General features: G+C 30.2%; 1 protein-coding gene across 1 annotated transcript in view; it reads left to right on the top strand.

Annotated features, from left to right (window-relative positions):
• LOC113518426 (cuticlin-4) overlaps positions 1 to 22,050 on the top strand; it is a 48,765-nt gene that overhangs the window by 12,145 nt on the left and 14,570 nt on the right. The window contains 1 exon segment of the mRNA XM_026903341.3: positions 1,625 to 1,676. The gene's annotated coding sequence lies outside the window, so the exon portion shown is untranslated.

Here is a 22,050-nt window from a genome sequence, read left to right as displayed (position 1 = left end):
CGTTACTACATTTTCATTGCTTGAGGCCAAGTGATTAGTTTAGAAATAATGTGCACCGTTTAAAAAATATATTTTGTTATAATATTTGAATAGATTCTTTATATATTTAACGCCATGGGTCTCTTAAGATTAATTATAGATATTGGAATAATATTCAATGGAGAAAAAGCGTTGTGGCGTAATAGTTCACTGCCCCCAAGCACAAGCCTGAGGTCGCGAGTTTATTCTTGACAGAGATCAAAGATATGTATCAATTTTAATCATGGCAACCTACATTAAAAGAGACAATGATCTCTGAATTGGATTCAAATGTGTTTGATAACATTGAGTCGAGAGTTTTGTTACTATTGTTGTACCTAATGGACGCGTGGTTGACCACAACAATAACAGTTGACAAAATACGAGTACCTCTGACTTCCACATCTGTAATTATAGCAATGAGATACATATCAAATTAGTTTTTCACAAAACAAATAATTATAATAGTTTATTGAATAAGAGAGAGAGAGTATAAATTTATGTAATTTTTTCATATGATTATGGATATCAATTGAAAAAATAAACTCACGTAAGTAATAAGAATCATGCCATTCACTCTTAAATCTCTAAAAAAATATGTATAATATATACATTTAAAAAGATATATGCATTTAATAATGATAGATAAGATTTGATATCAGTTAAATCGTCATTAACTTACTGGTACTTATTAAATGATACTTCCATTCATAAAAGAAACCGTAGGATTTTTTACGCATGTGCATTCTAACAACAATTTACCTTTATTACCTTATAAGTTTTATATGCTCTCAGTTACATATAACATAAAAGTTTCCGATACAGAAGTAAAAAGCAATTTATAATCTTGTTTTACAAATAAACAGGTGTAGCACGTTCATATGAATGTCATGTTGTTGCCGGATGGGTGCCAATACGCCGTATTGTTTTCAAGGCATGGAAATGTAGGTATTTGGGTGAAGTCACGACTTCAGCTACTAGTGAAAGAGGCCGGATTCTTTTGCTTTTATTATCATGTACGGCGGTTGTCGTTTAATATTTGTATAATGGGAAAGCGCACTTATCGTTGCCAGTACACAACATGAAAATTGATTAAAGATACTGCGGTTTAAAATAATATGATGGTATGGCTTAAAATGGACATCAACAACGTATTATTAAAAGTAAGATAGTAATAATAAATTTAAATAAGTATAATTTTAATTTAAATAGTTATAGCCTTGGGGTGTGTTTCAATTAAATACAATTGAAACTTTTAATATATTTTTGATGTAATACTATACATATAATGTTATTAATTAAATAAGTATATAGTTTTAGTAAATACTATTGTTTCGATTTTATATCTCTGTACTTTCACGCCAAATTCTATACGGGATAAGAATGAAAGTCAAGGGCAACTGTTCTTAACATTCATCTCTTGTTTTGTCCGCATACCTACGTCGCTTTATATATGCATACAGGTTATGGAGGCCTCGACTTTTTCTTCAGGCAAATTGCTTTCTAGTAAGCATTATAACAGGCAACAATTTTTAAATAGAGTGTATATATTACCTATAGATTTTATAAATATAAAAATATTAATTTTATATATCTATTGTTACAGGTTTTCAAGATTCTGGTCACATACAAATATATGCCACCGAGATAATACTTCTGTAAGTATTTTTTTTTACCAATATACCATACTTAATCGAGACTTAGAATATTGAGAACAATATAATACAATACAAGAAAAGATGATTAGCTCGTCCTTGCCACATTTCTTTCATTATTCCAGTATGGGGTTATTCAAAAAGTGTATATTAAGATTTCTTCAGGGTCGGCAAAGAGCACGTGATAACTGTATTGTTACAGGCGTTCATAGGCGGATTAGTCCATTAGATGGGCTGTATATTTGTTTGCCACCTACGTGATATTAAAAAAACATACATAGTGAAATGTGGGTAGGCTATTCATGTCCTTTGGTATATTTTTAAACACCCATATCAATTCATAATTTCGTATAGGTAAACTTATTCGGATACAAAATTATTTTAGAAATTTATATTCTAATAGTTAATTGTTGTGTAACGATTCAAGATTTCATTTTACTTACAGTCTCTATATCAAATTGTGCAACATTTGCTCGTTAAGAAACGGAAGCGCATGCTATAGTTTGTGCTCAGTCGATCATTTCTCGCCAAAATGTATCAACTTTCTCTCAAAGTAATTACCTATGTATACGTTGAGTATGAGGCGATTGCGTAATGCAGGTGTAGTAAGGCCATTTTGAGAAGCCCGAGGCATTCGGCGTTAGCTAGTGAAAGTAATGGCGATACTGAAGGATTATGGCTAAGTCTAAACTTAAGAATGTCCAAATCATATAAATAATTATTTTACATTTTAAAGCCGATTATGAGGTGCCAATTCTGTAAATCTATCTCTAAACTTATTATTTTAATTTAATAATTTCACAAAATTATTATTTTATAGACCACCATAAAATGAATTTATATAAATTTAGACTTAAACTTATATGAAATTTAGTTCATATTCGTCTTTAGAATAAAGAATTCGTTGTCTTATAAAAATAAAACTTTAAATTTAGAAATAGGTCTCAATAGATCAAATAGGTCCAACCTAATAGGTATCACCTCAGAATATAACAAAACAAACAAACCAACACTATAACAAAAGACATAGTAGATCAATCATAGTAGATCATCAATTATGGTACTAATTTTAGTAGGCGTTTCATAATAAGACAGTGTCGATGAAAAATTATAAAAAAACTAGTTCAATCTCAAATTCTATATATGGAAACGTCTATAAATAACAATCTCAAATATATCGAAATTATTATCTCAGTCATTATCTCTCCACTGCTGAACATAGACAGTCCCATAGACAGCCAAAAAGAAAGGTCTTAAACCACCGACATCCACTGACTTCCTACAATGCATTTGAAGTCGTCAATATATCGAAATGAAAGTCTGTATGTAGAATTCTGATATAAATCTGACATTACACTGGAAACTTTTTTTTATACATCATAACTGCGTTAATTCTAAACTGATTTTAATAATTATTTTTCCATTCGATATAATTTATTCATATTTTATAGTCAGTTTTAATAAAATTTAATGCAAAGGTAGCCAATGTTTGTTAAAATTACCATAGAGACACTCTCTAAATGAAAGTACATATTACCGATAGAAAAATTTAAGATTAATAGATTTTTGTTTTGTACTACCACTGATATGTTTAATTATTTGTTTGTTTACATTTTTTTTTCCAAAACTTAAGTTGCTGTTAAGCTATATTTTATTAGTTACAAATGTATTTGATTTAATAATTTGTATAAAATATTTTCCGTCTAGGATTAAAAAGACGTACGAGTATTTCTTTTCTTTTGTTCTTGTATTTACACTAATCAAATAATTTTAAATTTATATAAAGATTTTAACCAAAATATATAACCATATAAAATTTATCGCAAAATTATTACTTTACTACTCGCACTTCACTTTTTTTATTTTACAATTTTATTTTTGTTTTATTTATTTTAAATTTTTATATTATTTATATAATAAGATTTATGATTGCTACTAATATAGTAGGTATTATATTGTTTGTGTATTCTATAAACGGAACTTAGTTTTAAGTATGCGAGTGAAAGTGACCCTGAGAATGAGAATGGATGATAGGCCGATGGAGTCATTGTCCTTAAATCGATATCCGCATCGACGTTTCGTCACAATCTCGATCTAGTGAGCAGCAGGAGCCGAGTGGTCCGAGTCGCGAAGCGCCGGCCCATGGCATAGTGTTGTGCTCAGTCGGTTTTTTTTATATAACAGATGTTTATGTATCCATTAAAAAAAATCTAACTCGATTGTAAGCTCTAACAAGTTCTAGTATGAGTATTTGAGTTTATTCATATATGATCTTGATGAAGAGTACTTGATCGAATACACACAGTAGAAATTAAAATATTTTTTTATTGCTAATTCTTTTATCTAATGAAGACAATAAAAGTTCAGCCATTTAATAATCTTTCTTCCGTTTAAGTAAAATGTAATAAATAAATGAAACAAAAACTTACCTCACAAGTATCGTAAGTACTCGAAACCTTTATTCGAATATCGTGTACACTAATTTTATATATTATCTACTCGAGCACCTGAGTATCTGAGGTACTCCAGTTAATTTGACTCGGTACATCACTACCATGGCGTAGTGAACAATTATCTCACGGAGTTGCGCAACACAGGGTACGACGCCCTCGTCCTTGAGACCGTAAACCGACTTTCTCTTCCGCTGCACTGCGCCAGCGCATCCTACCGACACATTAATCTTTTCCGTGATGTTCACACTCACCGCGTGTGAAGATTACTCGAAACGATAATGTTCTGGCTACTGCAGGTTATATGTCAACTATCTAGTATTATATAGTTAGTATATATTTTTTTATTGTGGTAGTAATACGATGAGCGATAATATAACAATTTTATGTTATCTAAAAGATAATAACAAGTCGTATGGAAAACATTTATTTAGCACATATTTCTTGAAACAAGTCTATGAGAATGACACTGAATTTAGACATATATTGTTTTGCATCTTCTATTTAATTTAATCAAAGATAGAATGGTTAATTTTAGTTATATAACTTGACACAATAAAAACTGAAAATAAACATTCCGATTTACCTATTCAATAACTTCATTTCTATCTACTTATTAGGTTTAGTTATTTATCTAAAAAAAAAAACTTATTATACGACATAATAAGTTCTTTTTTAGATAAATAACTAACTTTAATTTTATTTTTTACGGAAGTAAACTTTTATATCTTTATTATTTAATACAGATTGTGTCACACAAAAAACCGACCTCAGTTAAGGACAAAATCAGTTAAAAATTAAACTACTGAACCGATTTTAATAAAATTTCTATGAGACCAATCTGTAAGTACATATATCCTTTCAAATAAAAAAATAATTTTCCATATAGGTTAAGAACTGATGGAAATATGAGGTAAGAAACATAAAAAATACAACCCAATTGTGAACCTCCTTGTTTTTTAAATCGGTTGTGCAGTCGAATTGAAAATAATTTTCTTAGGATAGCAGTTAATAATGTCGTTATGAGTTCAGTCCAATGTATTTACATAGTGGCAAAACAAATAATAGTACATACACTTTATAGGTTGAACAATACATATATAATGCTTAGATTATTAGCACGAAGTCGATCAATTGTATCAAATACTGAATATTTAAAATATATATGTCATAAAATTACATTTTTTTACTGTTACTATCTTTATTGCTACGAACGCGTAGTATGTTACTTGGTTTCTAAATTGCACTTTAGCAACAAGTAAAATGCATTTTACTATGCAAATGACCTAGTTAGTGTCTCCTTAAATATTATAGTAGCGATAATATAATTATTTCTGGTGCATATGTCATTTATGTAACATGTACCACAAGTCTTTCTGTGTTATTATATGTCTGTGATATCAGTGAATTAACACTACCTACACAACCTGAAAGGGATAACTATGCATTGTCTTCATTATGCCATTGTCTTATTCTATTATATATTTATCTATTATATTTTCTCCTTTCAAATTCTTAAGGTTGACTGGAAGAAAACTTTTAAGGGATAAATCCTCCTGTGCACATTCTTGTTATAACCTAATATCTGTATTAAAAGTGTATGTACAAAAGCATAAATAAATAAGTGATATGAGTTATAATACACTCATTAGCCAGGGCCAAGGTATAAGGGAAAGTAAGTACATTTGATATGTGATAGCCAGTATCAATTATCTTGAAGAGATCGAACCTATTTTTTCCAACCGGAAGCTACGCCTACACTATAACAAAACTATAATACACTGATAAAATAATTAACTTCGATAATAATATATTTTGTGAAAGTACTTTTGATTAGGAAACAAATAAAATAATAGCTTAAAAGGAAAATTGCATTAAAGAGGCTTTGGTCCTTCCGAAGGCGAATCCAATACAGAATTATATTATATAAAAAAAAATTGCATAAATTTCAAAACAATAATATCTGATAGAATCAAATAACATAACTCATGGTCAGGATCGCGAGTTCGATGTCCATACGATACATTACATTTTTATTCGTAATATTGTATTTTTGTTCTCTTTCTACGAGTATATATTATTTGTATATGTCTATCAATTATCCGTAGTTCACATCATATACTTTCCTTAGTTTAACACCAGATGGCGTCGTATAATAGTTTCGTGCCGAAACATACCATTGCGTCTAAAATATGTATAAGAAAGCAACATCAATGTCGTCACAGTCGATTATGAGATTTGTAGAAACTAATTATCACTTACGGTTTGATTTTATTGTTTTCCTATCATAACCAATATGCTAATGATTGTAGTTGTTCGGGGTAAATAAGTAGAACAACTAGCTTTATCTATTTATATATATTATATACAGAAGGTTATAAAGAAAATATACAGAAAATAATATAAAAAAAACAGAAATTAGGAGCAATTTAAACTACTTGATGGAAAAGGGAATGATGATATTAACAAGTGACTATGAGATGAATATGTACATGAAATATAGTGAAGGAAAGAAATGAGGATCAAAATCGTGCAGTTAAGAATAAAATATAGCAACAAATTATCAAAACCAATAAGTATACTGCAACGAATCTTAATAAAGAGCAAATACTACAATAATTATCTAAACATCTCAATGACTACGCCATAATATTTAAATAAAGCTAATTTCACAGAAAACCGTGTTAACTCCTTCAAGTTGCAGAAGCTGGGTCCCTAACGTGCACATCTAACGTTGGCGCCTGATTGCGCTCGAGTTAATTTAATGCTAAATGCTGTCGTGTCCGTCTGTAAGTCCCTTCAGTATATCTATTAAGCTAGATAGTATAAGCTTGCTCCATTTACTAGTGAAATGCCCCTGACTGATAAGTAAAGTAATAGAAATTTACATATTATCTAGCAATGTTTGCCGGTTATCAACTACTTAGCATTAGTGCACATTGGCATTGTTTAGTGTCGATAACAAACACATACAAATAATTAAAATATCCTTTATTCATAAATGCTTCATCTCATCATCAGTGTATATTAAATTCACAGTCATAATGCATATGTAAAATAGGATCTATAGTAATCTAGGATGTCCTAGATTAGTATATAGTTTTGATACTTTTGATCGTAATTCACTCGAACAAAGTCACGTGATAATATTACCTATATTACATACTGTAACTACAGATTAATATCCCAGTATTAGGTACATGTATTTCTCTATAATAGGAAAATTATAGCCTACAATTTTAAGTTTTTCTTCTCTTGAATTTTTATATTGTGCTGTATTTTTTTTCTTTTAATTGGATAAGATGAGGTAAGAAAAATGCAATTAATGAACCTTTTGAGCGCTCTTATATTGTATGTATACATATTTATATGGTAAAATGATTTCTTAGATCCAAAATATTCATATTGTATGTTATTTTTTAACACATTTCTCTGGGACGCTAAGTTTCATAGGCGAAAATTATTTCATTATTATCATCATCATATCAGTCGTTAACTGTCCACTGTTGAACACAGGCCTCCCTCTATAGGAGAGTCTTACCAGAAAATTATTTATTCTTAAAAAATTCTAGGATAAATATTCTTATATATACATCTTGGTTCCTTGCTTCCAAAAATAGGTAAATAATTATGTTCTACTTCGCTTGACATACTCGTAGAAACTATGTACTAATTGGTTTTTATATAAAGGAGCTAGATATCATATAATTCAAATTTATATATAATGAGAAGTCATTATTTTGGTCCATGTTATTGTAGGTACCTAATATCCGTCCCGTTGACCGCAACACGTTCGAGCCGTGCCTATTGTGACCTCCTCATTCATTTCTCTATTTATTGGAACGCATAATTTATCTATACCATCACATCACTCAAATCATACTCCAAGTAAAAATATTCGTTTATCAGATTGTTTTGTCATTCATATTTTTTTAACACATTTCAAACCAATAGATATGTCATGCGATACTTTTGACATTTTGTCTTTATCGAGTTCTAGAGAAACTAAATAAAACACCTTTTATTTTTTAAGCAGTTAGACAATGTTTATATTTTTATAAGTACTCCGTAAAAGTTCATTAAATATTATTAAAACAAGTAATTTATAGAATTCAAATAGCCACCGTCTTTTTCTTTTCTCCTCCACTCAAATATTGCCTGGACGAATTACTTTAGCGATAAGACTACCTTTTGTATTTCCTGTACATATATATTTTGTACTATTCTTCAAATGGTGCAATAAAAAGTAAATAAATAGTTCTATCTGCATTCATTAGGGTTTCTTTCAGTATTGGTTCCATATAAATTAGTTTGTGATTAAAATAGCTATTATTTGTTGTGAAACAAAATCTTGTATTATATACTTGAAAAGCGGAGAAATGGTAACCGTTTTTTGTGTATATTAATTGTAACATTAATAATAAACTAAGATAAAAAATCATCGTACCAATTATTGTGAATTTTTGGTAGTTTCAAATAGCTAAAACAGTGTCATTATTTTGTGAATAAAATCTTGAATTATTAACTCATAGAATGGAAAAATTTGTCAAGAGTTCTTTATTATATAACACACGAATATTAAAAATAATCGAAAGTAAGAGTCTCATAACTTACGTCACTATTTAATTCACAATATTATATGTAAAAAAATTCTCGAATATATTATTTAAAATACATATAATTCTCCTCACTGTTTTTATTAAAGTGTTTTTATTGTTTATAGACGCAATCAATTTCAAAACTTCATTTTTAAGTCTATTTTAAAGTACAAATATTTAAAATTAGTCGTATTCCACCGTTTCGCTCGAGTGAATCAATATATAAAGTATAAGTTTTAAATTAGGATATAACTTACCCGTGTACGCAATTTTATTCAAAATTATTTAGCACCTTTCAGAGAAACATTTATTCATCCGTCTATCTATCTTTATAAACTTTCACATTTATAATATTAATAGAATAATATTATACAGTCGATATAATCAAGTTCCATCGAGAAATCATAAAACAAACAATCTCTTTAGCTCTATTATAGATAATATGGTAGTTACTTTCCAATAAATAATTTCCTCGTATGAGCTCTTCTTTCCTTCCCCATATATTGTTAGGTAGACACAATTTTATTGTACGTGTTAACACCACATGCAAAACTCGCCAATTCGCGTTGATGTCTTTATTACCGCGCAGTTCTGAGTACGCAATATATGACGCAGTAGACGTGAGAAAGTCACAAAAAACACAACTGTTAAATTAGGTTTTGACAGTTTATTGCTACCATATTTATTTTATGGTACCGTCATGTAGCCCATACTCTCTCATAAGCAAGCTATGTAAATTAACAACAAAATTTTATGAAAAGATATCAACCTATCTAAGCTACATATTACAACTAAGATTCGGATATAAATACATTTAAATATATGTATACATACCATAAACCATATATGTCTGTGTGATCCCAACATAGAATACGACGCCACTTCCTTTCCCGTGGGTGTCGTAAGAAGCAACTAAGGTATGGCGAGAGATGGGCAGCAGTATCCTTCTTAAAATATCTCTAAAGCCTAACTGCGGTTGCCAATCCGCCTGCCAAGCATGGTAACCACTGGCAAAACCCCCTCAAGGGGGAGGCTTATGTTCAGTTCAGTGGACAGATAAAGGCTGGTACGATGATATCATACATATGAATGAAAATATGATATTTTAAAACAATGTTACAAAATGATTTCACAAATCATTACTATTATTACTTGTTTATTATTATTTATCTGATATTTGTAAACTATAATAAGCTTTATTGTTCTAAGAAATTCCAGTTCAGTTTTTTTTTTATTGTAATCAAAATATAATTTGAAATGTTTTCCAAAACATTAACAATACCCCATAAATCATACTCATAGTATAATAAGTAGGTACATAATGGCCTTAAGTTGTAAATAACCATTGATAGAAATTAAGACAAGCGTAAAATTAAGAGAAAACCACCACACCGCAAATAGATCCGCACACATTTGCGACCGGTTTTTATAACAGAATGTTTGTGACAAGTGGTTACAGCTTATGGTACCAATGTTCGATTCAAATCAAAGCATTAGGGGAAAAGTGGACGGGACATGTCGCTATGAGAGACAAGTACTTATTAGGTGTTGGAAAGTACTCGAGTGTTTAACTAGTTCTATGGGATATATAGCTACATACTCGTATGTGAATGTTGTTAGGAAACGGTTTAGAAATGTGATTTGATACATATCTCATTATGAATCGATTGGTTTACTATCCATCTATATCAATCGTATGAAAAGTTAACACAGGGTGTTTTCGATTATTATGTACTTAGTGATGATTAAATATATTTAAAATAAGCAAAACCTAAAAACGAATGTTTTTTATACTACTTAGGAGGTAAACAAGCATACAGCCTGTTTGATGGCAAACGAGGTTACCGTAGCTTATGACGCCTGTAATACTAGACTTCATAGGCTACGGTAACCCCGTTGCCGACCCTTAAGAAATTTTGTACCGAACAAATTTTGGTTTAATTAATTAATCAAAAAAACTAATTTAAGTTACCTAATATTAGTCATTTACGTTGTTCGCGTAATACGAAATCCACGTTAATACGAAATGCCGTAGTTACAATGTATGTATCACTAACAAAAGATACCCGATTTTTGCAATTCAGTATCAAGAGCTGTGTGTAAGCCACCCAGCTTCCTTATTATAGCCTATTTAAATACAATTTAATAACTAAGGTAACTAGGTATTGTTGAAATTGTAACACCTTTAAATGAAAGTAGTAGTAGTTCTCGTTAAGAAGACTTACGGATGAAGTGGAAACAATAATCGGAAACGGCAAAACACAGTGAGTTCATTATATTTTCTATATATATATATATATAGGATATTTGAACTTATTTGTCGTCGACTTCATCCTGAAGTTTTCAGACAAACGGCGCTTTGTATGAGGTACAGTGTCCACTGCGTCTGTAGTGAGACGCTTTGACAAACACTGTAAGTTCGCAAAATTACCACTATATATAAAAATAAACATCGTATGAACATGAATTTTAAAAATAATATATTTTAAAGCGTTTCGTGTCATCGTGTTTTCCTAGGTGTGTCAATGACATGCCCATCATCATCGTCGATAAACATTATTTATGCATCTATAATTAACATGTTATGTAAAAAGTCAAATCATATTTCACTGTATGTATAACTGATTTACATTTATTAATTAGGTATTTATATATTTTACATTTATTAATTATGTATTAATATAATATGTACCCATCATTTCTGTTACCAAATTAAAAAGTTTATGGTTACGTAAGTAAAGTAACGTCGACTTCATCGGCTAATTTCACCTCCGCCATGACCGCAAATTCTTCTGAATCGGCCAAGGCTATACTCGTACAACCTTGTTAGCTGTTTAACGACAGATATTTTAATCATTACTAATATTATAAATGTGAAAGTTTGTAAAAATATTTGATTGTTTGTATGTTTTTCACTTAATCGCTTTAAAACAAATTTAAATAATATTTAGTACACAAAGAATACTTAATACATTGATTCACGTGAGCAAAGCCAGTGTTTCAGCTAATACTTCTATATTACATTAGTAATAAAGACGGGCTAAGAAAAAGCATTTATTCTCTTATCTCCAATATATATATATATATATATATATATATATATATATATATATATTTTTTTTTTTTTTATATACAATTTAGAATGGCAAACAAGCTGACGGCCCACCTGATGGAAAGTGGTAACCGTCGCCTATAGACATGAACAGTACCATGGACATAACAGAGTATACTGTTTCGCCCATGATACCCCCCATGCGTTGCCATTCCTGAGGACTCAGGTGTTATTCCTCTGTACCCAGTAAATTCAAATTCATTATATATATAGTTACTACTTTCTAACTCTAAGAGATACAATAAAGATATAAATGGAACGAGTTTTTATAAAGTAGGATACATTCTCCGGTTAGTCGAAGGAAATAGGTGCACGATACTATTCGTATTAACGTGCAATAGGAATAACAGCCTGAATAACAAGTGCGGCATAAGTGACGGTTATTACAAAACTATTATAACTCTGGAACTGACTAAAATTACTTTTAAAACGATAAGACTTTATCAGATACCAACTATCTGCTTAGCAAATATTTGTAATCAGTTAAATAGTGTTTTAAACATGGGAATAAAAATAAATCCCTTGTATGTCCTATTTTAAAATAAACTTAAATGTTGTGTATTTTAAATAGAAATAAATAATAATCAAACCCTTAAATAAAATAATAAAATATACTTCGTTTACATACTAATGTGAAAAAATAAAACACAGATATATTTGTTTTCAACTGACTTCAAAGAAAAGGTTCTCAATTTGGTCGTATTGTTTTATGTTTATTACCATCCATGCTTCATAACTCCGTCAGTTCTAAACCAATTTGGAAAATTATTTTTTTTATTTGAACTCTAAAATAGGTTTCATAGAAATTTTACCAAAAGCGTTTCAGTACTTTAGTTTTTAGATCAAAATTACTAGTTTTATCACATCTGAAGTCTGTTTTTTCTATGGAACAAAATCTTTAATTATGGGTTTTTAATGAATATCTTTTTTACTTCTAAGTACATACAGTATCTTGAAGAAAACAGTACTCATTTTTGAATGTTATCTTAAATTCGTCATGTACTTTGTCCACGTAACTTGTTGTAAGCGAAATACACTGCACGGCTCATGCCGCCAACGAAAGTTACCGGATTTTGTGCACCTTCAATGCCAAGTGCTGCGAAGAAAGCGAGCCGCCCAGCTTCCTCAGCAAAACGTCTTAAATACTGTTGTCTCGCTTCTTTGAGCTAGGAGAGGCCACGTAAGAGAGAGACCACGTGTGCTTTAAAAGAGAAAGTGGGCCACGTTACGTTTCTCGGTACCATTAACACGGGCGTTGAACGTAAACGTCCACCGGATAGTATCTTGTTGATTCTGCGCTAAAAGAATTTAAGTTTTATTATGTTAACGTTTAGGTGTGATTTAATCTGTGTACGTATGGAAATGTTTCAGTGCGCGAACTTGAGCGGTTGACCATTGATACGGAGATGCAGAATTCGGAGAGCAACGAACTGCGGGCCGCGGAGAAAGTGTTGTGTCGTAACCTTGAGCCTACGTCGCTCTTCATCGGATCACCTAATCGATACGTCACTTTACAAAGTGATACGCAAGTGTGCACCCACGCTTATAATCAATTATAATGCTTATTTGGATATCATTATTACATTACATTTTCATTTTTAATTGACTTACTCTTTCGGAATATTTCAAGGCATTAAAATGATTTGTCAAATCTTAAATGTCATTTACGATTTTAACAATTTGTTTTTTATTGTGTATCTAAATTTTGTACCTTTTATGCAAACTGCGTAACGATTATTTTAATAAGGAAATTCTAATACTTGATTTTTTTTATGCAATCTAATAGACTTTGGTAGATTATTATTACTACATATACCGAGATACATCTTAGGTGTTTGGTTTAAAAGTTAGATAGCTGTTTTAAATTACACGCCCACTTTAAATAAAGTGGGTGTGTAAAAAAGGAAAAATTAATATTTTTCCTTTTTTCTCTCCATTATTTTTATGAAATTAATATTAACCTCTTACGCAATTGAGGTTGGAAAAGATCAAAAATTTAATACCTAAAATCTCTTGTTTCCATTATATATGTTGCAGTTAAAACTCTTAACCAGTCAAAAGTACTAGTATAGTAGTCTAACTGTTATTTTAGTCAAAAGTAGTTTTGACTGGTTAAGAGTTTTGACTGCAACATATATATATATATATATATATATATATATATATAATTCTACACTTTTATATTTCTTAGAGTACCTATTATTCGACTCTAAATCAGTTGTATTCTCAAGTATTCACATACATACACTTAATCTCACACTCGTTTTATTTATTCTCGTATTATATACATAGTTTTTAGTTTATAAATTTTATCAAAATTTTATCATACACATACATTTTATCTCGCGATTTTAAGCGCTCTATTGAATTTGCCTATTATAATATTAATTGTTAGCAAGCACTGGATAAGATATTTTAAAATAGTCAAGATATTCTCTAGTTGATAGGGAGGCACAGTCAAATTTGCGAGAACCTCTTTTAATTAACTCATCTGCGGTAACGATGCCGCAGACGAGTTAGATAGAACAGGTTCTAGAATAAAAGTGGCAGGTCCATATCCACTAATTCCTCTACGTTCTCGCAGATTCGAATATTAATTCGTTAAAATCCACTGACACACAAAATCAAAGATGGACACAGGCTACTGATTGCAGACAATCAAAATTGACTGTCTCAATGTTAAATCAACGATATCAGAATGTTTATTATATTTAGATAGGAAAAACCTTAGAACAATGATAGCTATAGTAACGGACCATTGCCCCTTAAATAAACATTTATACACAATAGGGGTCACAAAACAGCTCTCTGGCACGGCAAAGAAATGGCTGCTCACATAATCCTGAAATATGTAGCTGTGGGATCTCTTAATACTCAGAAATCATCCGACTAGTGAGGTCACTATACGGCCTGTGAAGTTCCCAGAAAGTTATGCTTCTGGGCGGAGCTTGGCTGGCTATACTAGCTACGACTTATACATATAGCCCAAATGAGAGGCTCAGTGTGGATAAAAGAGTCCAATTTACATTTTGTTATTGGACTCTATTAGGTTGTCTTATATTATATTTATGTAGTCCGGAGCGATAAATCACTAGTAATTTGTCACACACATTAAATTTTACCTTAAGCTGTTACTTTTTTACTATCTTTTCTGAAGAGAAAATAAATTATTCAATCATTCATTTATGAAAAAAATGTATCTATAGTATTTGTAAGTTGAATGTCAATGCTTTTCTTTACCCTTAATGCTAAATGGATTTGAGTCAAATTCGATATACAACTAGACCACAGCTTAAATAAATACAGAGTAGGTAATTAGATTTTATCCAAATTTTTACAGGAAAACCTCTTTAGCTTTTTTTATAAAAATCCATCACAGTGTGTAACAATCAGTAGTTTCTATTTTTAAAAGATCCTTCGTTGTTTTTAGCTTGTTTGTTATCCTAAAATATCTGCATTGTGCTACATTTGTCTGTTTGTCTTCAAATCACAACACGTCCCTGACGTGACAAGAAAAATAAGTAACAAAGATTTAGATCACAAATGGCATGTCGAAGCAACGATTTGGCGTAGGAGATAATTCGGCCACACGCCAGATGATTACAGATTCGATTTCTTTTTTTATTAACAATCCGCTTTTACATTGTTTCGATAACTGAGATAGATTTATAATTTTCATAAGTTCTGATATTTGTCAAAATGATTGTACTTGTTCATTGTAGAATAGCCCACAGTGACGCAATTCATTTACAATACATTTTAATAAGTACAATCAGTGAAATGTCAACTATTGCCTTGAACAGAATATGACAATTGAATTGTATTTTGTAAAGAAAATTGATTTTGAACATCTTTTTCTTACAAAGGATTTCCTTTTATAACATTGGTGAGGGATAAAGAACATAAAGTTATTACTACTTGCTTCCCATTTGCTTTAAAATTGCTTCATAATGAAATAATATATATATATATATATATATATATATATCGGTACTCTTCAGTCTATACATCTTTTTGAAATGAATTTGAAAATTTTCATCGCGACAATATCTGTTTTAAGCCCGCAATAATTATTATACTAGTGACTAAATGTCTAACTGAAAAAAACTATAATTTATATAGTGGCGTAGATGCTGTATTTTATGTCTCAAATAGATACTGTATTGTGTGCTATAGACAAATACTATACTATTTTTTTAGAACATAACTTTCATCATTTCTCTACTCATGTTTCTTTGGAAAAATGTTAAGTTACAATGGCAGAACACCCTTAAAATTACTGTAATTATTTCGATTTCACTTTGTACACATAACATAGGTAAATCTATATAACATGTCTTTTGCTAGTTTCATCAATTTATATTATTTGTGTAATAATTACCACTATGTATGTAACAAAATGTCATTTACGTTGATTTCATGGGAAATTCAGACAATGGTAACTTGTTGATGGCATGTGATCAATGACCGAGCCGACTGATCAATAGAAAATCATCACATTAGAGAGTCTAAACAATAAAATTAGCAGCTAACGCTTTTAATTACAGTCGAAAGCTAGTAAAACATATTCAATGATTTCTTTTGCATTGTATTCAATTAATTCAGATCTGTTATCATGAATGCATTGCACGTTAGGAAATCGCGTCTAATCTTAGAAATACTTGAGGAGCCGGCCTATTTTCTGTTTCACCTTTTTAAATAAAAAATAGTCTTAGGTTTATTACTTCAAAAGGCTACGAATTCAATAGGAGTTGGTTTTCAATTGGGCATTATTATTTTTATGTATATATTACATCTTTAAATTTAATTATAGTTTTTTTATTGAAATTAATTTGGAATAACAAGTAGACAGAAATAACAAACTATCATGAAAGTAGTCTATTAAAAATTTCGTAAAAAAATTTAAGTCGATTATTTTCATAAAAAAATAGATTATTATTTTCATTATCACAGATAATGCTGATGAATGTTATATATATGCTAGAATAATCATTGTATTAGATATGTGTGTAATAATATAGACATACCTATATACATACATATATAGGTTAATTACAAAAAATTTTAATAACAAAATAAATAAGGGCATTGTTGAGAACATGTTAAGTGCTGATTGTGTCATGATTGTGTGCACCGTGACGCTCACTTTCTAACGCCTCGCACCAAAAGAATAATGTATACTTGAAGTCGATCTTTGCTATTCCTATTCATTAATTAAACAAAACTTTCAGCTCGTTACCAGCCAATTAAAAGTCGCAGTACTTAGCTCGCTTCGTTAATCAGAACCGAAAGTGATTCATTCATCATTATTATGGATGTAGCATACATATATAGTAATAGATTGTAAATACATGTATGTAACAAACATCGTATGTTTAACTTGTACAGCGTCACTTCTAAGTGTTTTGTTTGTTTTTACAGACGGAAAACAAGTTGACGGATGGCAGGTGGTTATCGCCACGGGTTGTGTATCTTTACTTCCTTACTAATATTATAAATGTGAAAGTGAGTTTGTTTGTTTGTTACACTACAGCATCTTAACTGCTGATTCATTAAGCACTAAAATTTGATATAAACGTACTATATAGGCTGGAGAATAATATAGGATTTTTATTTCTAGTCATAGTCGCGAGTAAAAGCTAGTAGTCTATATAAAACAAACTTTATATTTTTCATTCTATACTAGGTACTATATTAATTTCAAAATTTTTAGAGAACCTTTTTACGGATGTAAAAACAAGTATTTGTACAATAATTTATGTTTATTTTATGGCATCCTAAAAATTATAAGTATTTTTATTTAGCTTATATTCTAAAAGATGCTTATATACAAGACTATTTTCTATTATAAAGTCACGATGTCCCACTGCTGAGTAAAGGTTTTCCCATCTCCTTCCAAAAGTTCTTATTCTGTGTCATCCTAAATCGATCCCTTTTTACGCATTTAATGTATAAAAGGTTGCTCTATAAATATATGAATCTATTTTAATTATTAACTTTAAAATTTCGACTATGGAATGACAAATTTATATTATACCTATAACAAATAATAATATTTATATAAAGCATCGACCGAAATACAAATTGACTAGCTTTTTACTCGTTAACTTGTACGCGTAGATTTGAGAAGTAGGGAACTCAATTAAATAGATCACTTCAATATAAAATATACATTTAATTTTAAATTATACATTCAAGAACACAACTGTCAAAACACTATCCTACTTAGTATAGTAGTTTAGCGTGGTTTCGGAACAAATAGACGTACAAACAGACAGACAAAATTTCAAATAATTATAGTTTTGGCGTCTATTAGTTTTATTAAGGCCCTCAACTTTTTTTTTTTTTAAATATTCCCCACGTAAAAAATTATTTAGTTATAATTTTGTAATATTAGCAAGATAACATACAAATAAGATTTAAGTAACTCGACGCGAGTTTCACACTGTAGCGCATCGGAAATTATGGTTTGTAGCTATCTACATTTTAAAAATTAAAACTGACTGGCAAATAACGTGCCTACAGCTCAAACTGCTGAAGTTAGAAACATTATATGAACTTAACATTTATTAAGATACACACGGTTTACGAAAATATTATCACCTTATCTAGTAGAAATAATACAAATTATCCAGTCATATACGTTCCTGTAATTAATATTTTAGAGATTGCGCTTTCAAATGTCCTTCTTATTTATATTAACTATTACATGTATGATCTTCCAATTTGTAACTATGAACAAAAGTATAGTTTCTTTCATTATATAATGAAGAGACTTTCATAATGAGACTTTCAGTTTACTAAAAATTGTTATTAAGAAAGTGTAAAAATTTTTATATAATTTTACTCTTAGCTATTATAATGCTACACTTGCTGTTAAACGAACACGTACATACACGTTTTCTTTTACAAATTCTTCATGCGACTCCATTAATGACTGTAAAATATAGATTCTGGTTTAATTGTTAAAAGAAAAAAATTGCACCTCACAATATTGATTGCATTGACTTGCAAATTGCACTTTAGCGATCGGCAGAAAATGAAAGTTCTGAATAAAGTTACCACTCACGGCGGTTTTTGTTGATCATCTCGTGTGAAATCTGAACAAGTATTTTAGCGCACAACAGAACATTATCCCACGACTGTCGTATTTGATCTGACTTCTAATATCGCTCCTCGCATGAACATCTTCGTTAGAGAATTTCACTTCATACATTTTTATTTATATAAGGCCATAATTATTTGTTATGTTTTATTATTTTATTAAATTACATGAGTAGTTAATAATTTTAAATACCTATAAAATTTTGACCTAATTAAAAATATAGATAATTTCCATATAAATAACAGTTTCATACTAATTCTCTATCTACGTATCAGACATTGACTGGCTGACCCATAATTGTAATATCACATAATTTTTGTACCTACTCTGACATTAATACACAAGGTATGAATTACAATTAAATAAACACAAAAATATAACATATTCATTTCACTCAAAGCAAGTATAATTTTATGTTTACAATCACAAATTAAAATCTTAGGGAGATAATAGTATTTTTTATAAAATACGAAACTTGTAGAAACGCAAGTTTCCTACAATAATTTATTACATGTTTACATATTTAAGTACCTTATTTTGTTTTATGAATCATGTATATTTTAGATACCCAAAGAGATTTAGGAATTTAATATTTTAATAATTCAGAGCAGCTTTCACTGGACGCTAGACGTTGATCAACGAGCGTTAAATTGGATAATACTGTCTCTGTCCGCCTCACTTTAACATGATCAACATTTTGACAGACCAATTAAACAATTAGAAATACAAAACAATCATAATTATGCGTATATCCCTTACGGTTTAAAACAAATAATTAATCAGAAATAATTTGGCCGGTAAATAAACCACAGATATGTTGTCTGTTGATCGAGCCTTTTTTGTTCCTGTGCAATTTTTCCTTATTTACTTAGAAATTATGTAAAATACTTTCTTAGTAACTTCGCCTGCCCTATCGTATCATAACGAAATACTTACCAGTAGCAGATAATAGGCGAGAAAGAAGGTTAATTGGTCCAGCATGACGAATTTATCAGAAATTCAGAGAAAGGAAAATAATCACGATGGTTTTCAGCAGGGAAGGACCATGTGGAAGTCGAGCTGATAGGCTATATTGATAATAATGGAGCTATTAAACATTATAACTAACAATCCCTCTCTACCGGCTTCCAGAAATCTTACCAGCCTGCCTTCTGCAGTATGCTTATATGTTTTTAAGCATGCTCGATCAATTTACCTCTAAGTTTTGGAAGATCCCAGACTTCCATTCTTCTCAAGAGAGAAGAATAGAAGGGTCAAGTAGTATCTTGATTTAATAAGCCGTGATTAACACTTCTCAGAGTCTATTCGCTGACTTTAATTCATTTAGTAGCATAATAAAATAAGGTTGTTTATCGAATTGACACATCCCTTATAGGTAATAATAGGCTATTATTAATTTAATATTAGATAAATGAATATATAGAGCACAAAGTTATATTGGTATTACTAGCAAACGTTTATTTATCAATTTTTACAACTTTTTTTGGTACCGTCCATCAGTAATTCCCAAGATTCATACAGTACAGTTATAAAATCAATTAACTATACATCACTATCGCCATAATTACGGTTAAGCATACATATTAATAGCTTACGTAGTACTCGTGAATAGCGGTTTTACAGAATACAGAGGAACGAAAGTGATATTTGTGTGTAGGTATGTTATGAGTGCGCACGATCGCCTCAGAAGGGCACACGAGAGGCTGCGGCATTGGGACTAGACCACGTTTATGATTAGAATTTGATTGGGTGACTACTGTCCCACATTTCTTAGCGTTTCTTGTCTGAGGTGCTTAATTGAGCGCGGCCGGCACCTACTACACAGTCTATTATTATAATATCGCCGTAGATTACAGAAAATAGAAAATGCCCCAGGGCCCGCTTTCTTGCGAGTAACTAGTGCTACCAGCCTAGTTACGAACAGGTGGGTGCAGCCGTAGAAAAAAATATATCAATCTGTATTACCGACATAAATAGAAATATAAACGTTTCGGGGCTCCGCTAACGAGCGATGGTTACGCTTAATCGCTTAACAACTTAATTTAACTGACCGTTTAATTTTTTTAAATCAAATTAGTCTTTTTCCTATGTTAGTATTATAAATAGTTTTATTTTATCTTTTAATGTCACGTGAATTGTAAACTTCAATGTGTAGAATTTTGCAATATCTCCATTATTATGGACCCTGGCATATCTATAGATATCCATACCATTTTAACAATGACATAAACATTCAATTGAAATTTAGTATGGTATCTAAGAGCGTGGAGCAGTCAAGTATATTCTCGTATCGACAGACGAGACTTTCTGTGCTTTCTAACCAGCAAGCGATCAAGTGTCTAGGGTGAAATCGTCCACACCATTGCTGTTGTATCCGACTTAAATTGCACTTGTGCCTACCACCGCCTACACCCATATTATATATAAATGTACTAAATTATACACTATTTAGAAAGAATAGAAATACTTTTTATTCAACATAATTTTTAAGTATTTTTAAATGTACTTTATTATGAATTGTCCAACTCAGAATACAAAATCAGCTGAAAAAATTGTGCAAAAAAATTAAAAGGAGATCAGAGGAATACTTTTTGAAAATTCCCACGATAATTTTCTTATTTTCGTATCGTTACTATACTAGATCTACAAAGTCAATTTTTTTCTGATTTGTATGGTTAGGTACTATCAAGGAGTACCAAATCTTAAGTGTTAGTTATTAAATAATTAAATTAAGTTAGAAGTATTAATATCAGTAATGTTTATACTTAATTGCAATAATCTCCGTAAAAGAAAAAACTTACTGATAGATATAGGTGCAACAAAAACAGAAAAAATTTTGCATAAGGTTCCTCAAATACCTCGAGCGAGAAGTAAGAAATGCTTTTTGAAAATTCCCACGAATATATTTTTATCTCTATATCGTTCCAATATCGGATCCACACTAAACAAGCTGTGAGAAATAACTAAGATATATTATTTGCTACGAACTTAATAAAATGTACATTTAAATACAATGTCAAGATTATGCCTCCCTATATAATTCTTTCCACAGTAAATTTTACATTATACTGTTTATATATAATGCTTATTATTAGTTCTCTGTACCTACTTA

This window comes from Galleria mellonella, unplaced genomic scaffold, assembly GCF_026898425.1.
Source record: "Galleria mellonella isolate WM207_F2 unplaced genomic scaffold, CSIRO_AGI_GalMel_v1 utg132, whole genome shotgun sequence".
NCBI lineage: Eukaryota > Metazoa > Arthropoda > Insecta > Lepidoptera > Pyralidae > Galleria > Galleria mellonella.
This window is presented reverse-complemented; position numbering and strand designations above follow the sequence as displayed.